The 4,707-nt window shown below is 41.3% G+C and overlaps 1 pseudogene across 1 annotated transcript; it reads right to left on the bottom strand.

Moving 5' to 3' along the window:
* Positions 1–2,443: 2,443 nt before the first annotated feature.
* LOC105993205 lies at positions 2,444–3,674 on the bottom strand (annotated as a pseudogene). The gene has a single exon (XR_001175440.1). The product of XR_001175440.1 is annotated as a casein kinase I isoform alpha pseudogene (transcript).
* Between the last annotated feature and the right edge of the window lie 1,033 nt (positions 3,675–4,707).

The following is a 4,707-nucleotide window of genomic DNA, read 5'->3' as shown; positions in this document are numbered from 1 at the left end:
ATACTTATGCAGAAGACTGAAACAAGTCCCTATTTCCTGCCCAGAAACTGTCCATTCAAAGTCTTTAATGTAAGACCTGAAACTGAAACTACAACAAGGAAGAATAGGGATAATACTGGAGAATACTGGCATAGACTATAAACTCCAGTAGCTCAACAAATAATGTCAAGAAATGGTAAAGAGGATTAAATTAAATTAAATTAAAATGGTTCTCACAGCAAAGGAAAGTCACTAGAAGGAAGAGGAAATATGTACAATAGGAGAAAATCTTGCTACCTATACAATGAATCTCTTGGACTTTTAAGCCCAGCTGGCTTTTGAACTATGATGTTCTTATTCTCAGCATTCTAAATAGACAGGTATATAGGCATGAGCCACTCTTGTTGGATCCTTGTTATAATTTCAATATCTGTAGCATCTACATGCCATCTTATTTGCATAGTGTAAGCAATTCCAGTTTTTTCTCTGTTCTTTCTGAGTTAAATGAATAGAGGTTTATTGATTACACTTACCTATTTCTTGAAACATCTTTAGGCTAGGTACAATGACAAACACCTCAAGTACTAGCTATGTAAGAGATTACAGAATGTTTTTGGTCTGAGCCATGAGTCAACAACAACAACAACAAGAAAACATCTTTCAAAAAATAATAATTTTTCTACCATCTACTTAATTCTCTTATACTGGAACCTGTTTTTCTTCTTTCATAGGATTTATACTTACTCCCACACTCCTAGTTTCTTCAGGTAAATGATGAGGACATGGATTAAAGACCTTTCTTCTTTCAGTAGAGATGTTTAATGCTATAAATCTACATATTGTCTTTGTTTATATTGAGTCCAGCTTCTAGTTAAAAACTCACATGTGATCTTTCAGGCCCAGCCACAGACACAAAGGCTTTGCCTAATAGAAGAAAGCTTGCCTTCCCACACCACACTTTTTCACTTCACTATCAGAAAAGAGTTGCATTTCAGGTCTCTAGGCCCACTTTGAACATTGACTTTCACATGTTTGAGGACTTCCCTAGCCCTGGCACCTTCATTCATAGATCCCCCTGCTCAAACTTTGAAGTCTGTTCTCCATACCTCCAGAGATAGCATGTGCAGAGGTGCTAGCAATTAAAGCAGACTTTGACATAGCACCCAGTACTTTTTCTCTTCTTATGCTCTGCTCCATTCTTCCATCATATGTCTATAAATCTATTGAGAACCTTAATAGAAAGATAACATTGGGGTCAATTCTACTGACTCTCCACTGGTTTGCTGTTCCTCAGAAAAAATAGAACAGAAGGAATCAGCATTACACCTATTTTTAGATTTGAGTCACCATAACAAGATAGAATGAGTGGATTTTGTTTTGTTTTTATGCTTTAATTAGCAACAATAACACCTGACAGCATAGTTCTTTATTTTCCCCACTCAGATGAGCTTCTGACAGTTGCGTTTATATTTATAATCAATTCCAAATATTCTCTAACATCTCTTTGGATTTATTCTTTGACATATGATCTCTTCAGAAATGTGTTGTTTGGTTTTCTAATATTTGGAATACATGTAGCTGACTTTCTCTTATTGAGTTCTAACTGAATTACATAGTTATGTTAGAACCTGAGATCTTTTGTTTGTATCAATTAAACTGTCTTTAATAAAATTTTATGGCTCAGAAAATCCTTTATGTGGGGAACTCTAAGTGTGCATGCTGAATGTCTATTCTCTACTCTTACTGGTTCATATAGTCTTTTCTATTTAGATTTTTTTATTTAGTGATTTATCTAAGCAACATACATACATGTTCAATGGTAAGCTGTTAACTAAATTTCTGTGACAAATATGCTTTTGTTTTTTTTAATACCAAGAACATTATAGAGTTAATGCTGAATCCCAAGGATAATCTAGTATTCACTAAGTTTTCTTAAGTCTTCATGCTAGATGCTATTATTTCTAGCACAGGTAAGCAGGCAGAGTCTTTCATATGCTCAAACATTGGAATCTTTGGTTGTTACCATGTCTTGCAAACAAGAAGCCAACCACTGAAATAATGTTTTAAGTGAACAACTTGCAAACCCCAGGGATGGACACCCTAAGAATGCACAATTGTGAGCATTTACAACTATCACAACTGAAGACTGTTCATGCCATTCTTCTGAAATGAGATCTCAAAGCAGTATAGTTCAAAAGAAAGGTTTTAGCACAAGATTGGCATATGCACAATTCCTCCACCAATTCGTGTACGTTAACCATTTAGTTAACTTTTCCACTTGGAAAAAAAAGGCAACAGAAAACCAGACACCATGTTTCACTATCTCAGTTAGTATTCACCATTATAGCGGCTACAACTCAGGACACAGTATCACCAATGCTGCCCGGAGCCAGTTTATACTGCAATTAAGTTTTTTACACGAAGTAAATGGTTGTCCACAGCCACTGGCTAGTGTATATATGAACTAAAATTTCTAGATTTGGGGAGAAACAAATTGCTGCTCTGATCATCTGCTCTGCTTCTTATGCTCCTCAATTCATGCTTAGAAACCTGTGGGGGTTGGGGCCTGCTGACCCTGACCACTGGAAGAGGCTGCCTGCTGTGCGGCTTTCTGCTTTAACATTGTCCAATCAAATGTGTAGTCATATTGGTGGTTCAGGGTCCTGAAAAGGATGCGAAATAGCTGCCTCAGGTATATGTAATCCGGGGCTTCCTCGAAGCGCAGCCTACGACAATAGTTTAAGTACATGGCAAATTCTGCAGGAAACCCCTTACATAAAGCTTCAACAGGAGTGGACATCTTCTTTTCACTAATCTTTTCATATTTCTGTTTCTTTGTTGCAGCCTTTAGTCCCTGCCATGGCAGACTGGTTCTATTAAAATACATCAAGACATATCCTAATGATTCCATATCATCTCGGCGACTCTGCTCAATACCAAGATGTGCGTTGATGCTAGCATACCGGGCAGTGCCAGTGAGGTTTTTGTCTTCTCTGTATGGTATGTGCTGCCTGGTTCTGTTGTCTCTGTACTTCTTGGCCAAACCGAAATCAATAAGGAATAACTTATTACAGTGACGCCCAATACCCATGAGGAAATTATCTGGCTTAATGTCTCTGTGTATAAAATTCTTTGTATGCACATATTCGATTCTACTGATCATCTGGTCAGCTAACATAAGTACAGTTTTCATGGTGAACCTCCTTGAACAGAAATTGAAGAGGTCTTCAAGGCTGGGTCCCAGAAGATCCATGACTAGCACGTTACAGTCCTTTTCCTGACCATACCAGCGTATGTGCGGGATACCGACCCCACCTTGAAGAATCTTATAGAGTTTGCTCTCATACAGCAACTGGGGATGCCTGGCCTTCTGCGATTCTAGCTTCACTGCCACCTCCTCGCCGTTGGTGATGTTAATCGCTAGGTAAATGTCCCCGAAGGAGCCGGACCCGATCTTCCGCACCAGTTTGTATTTCCCTCCGACCATAAATTCGGCCTTGGAGCCGCTGCTGCTCGCCATCCCGAAACGCGAACATGGGGGCTGGGGCCTAGCCTTGGACACCTCCAAGGGGCTGACGGAGGAGGCTTCCCCCGGGGGGCCGGCGCGCCCGGCGGCGCCAAGCCCAACTGGGCGACGGGAGATGGAGAACGGAAGTCTGTCCTGGCGTCGCAGGGCCCAGGAGAATCGGTCCCTGCCGCTCGGCCTGCCTGCCTGCTGGGTCCTGCTCCACCAGGCCGCGGCAGGGTGGCTGGGGGGTGGGACACGGTTACCAGGGCCAGGCCGCCGCCGCTGGCTGGAGGGGAGGCCCGGGTTAGGTTAGGGCAGGGGCGGGGTAACACTGCCCAGCCAGGGCTGCCGGCTTCGGCCCCCAGTCACTCCGCCCAGGCCGCCATCTTGTTACTCCCACTCCAGCCAACACAAAATCCTGGCTCCTAGATGGTTGGAATCTCTGAGCACGATTGTAGCTATGTTCATCCTGTTTCTACAAGCTTTTTCTAATTGTTTTTACATTTATTTGCTACGTATCTCAAAATAATTTAGTATTTTTGTCTAAACAGTACGTACCTAAGTGTGAATGTATGTACGTGTGTGTATGGATGGATGGATGGGTGAATGGATGGATGGTAGTGTGTGTTTTGGACTACGAGCCTCCTGTTTGATAGACACCCTTCTACTTGATCTGTGCCTCCAAGCCATTTTATTACCATTGTTTCCTTCCTTCCCTTCTTTCTTTCTTTCTTTCTCTCTCTTTTTTCTCTTTCTCTCTTTCCTTCTTTCTTAATTTCTTTCTTTCCCAAGCCTGCTGGATTGTTAAGTCTCAATCATCCTGGATTCTGTATCTACCTATCTTTTTCTAATTTTTTTATTGTAAAGATACTCTACAGAGGGGTTACAGTTATATGAACAAGGTAATGAATCCATTTCCTATCAAGCATTGTTACACCCTCCTTTCCTCCCCACCTCCCCAATTTTGTAAAGTTCATTTTCAACATAGTGTTTTGTACGTCTCTTTGTTACAGTGGGTCATCTTGTAACCTTATTTCAGCATTTTGTTATTTCCCTTCCCCTCCCCAAATTAGAAAAATGTATATACAAGATGCAGGACACCAGAATCAAATGGGATCTTTCACTCTGCCTGGGCTAGGCTAGATCTCAATTTTTTATATCTATACTCTCTGGCTGGCTAGGCAAGAAGGCATGACCATGCCCAACTTTTTATTGACTGA

This window comes from Dipodomys ordii, unplaced genomic scaffold (genome assembly GCF_000151885.1).
Source record: "Dipodomys ordii isolate 6190 unplaced genomic scaffold, Dord_2.0 Scaffold93, whole genome shotgun sequence".
NCBI classification, from domain to species: Eukaryota; Metazoa; Chordata; class Mammalia; order Rodentia; family Heteromyidae; genus Dipodomys; species Dipodomys ordii.
The sequence above is the reverse complement of the archived record's forward strand: the minus strand, read 5'-3'. Positions and strand labels throughout refer to the sequence as shown.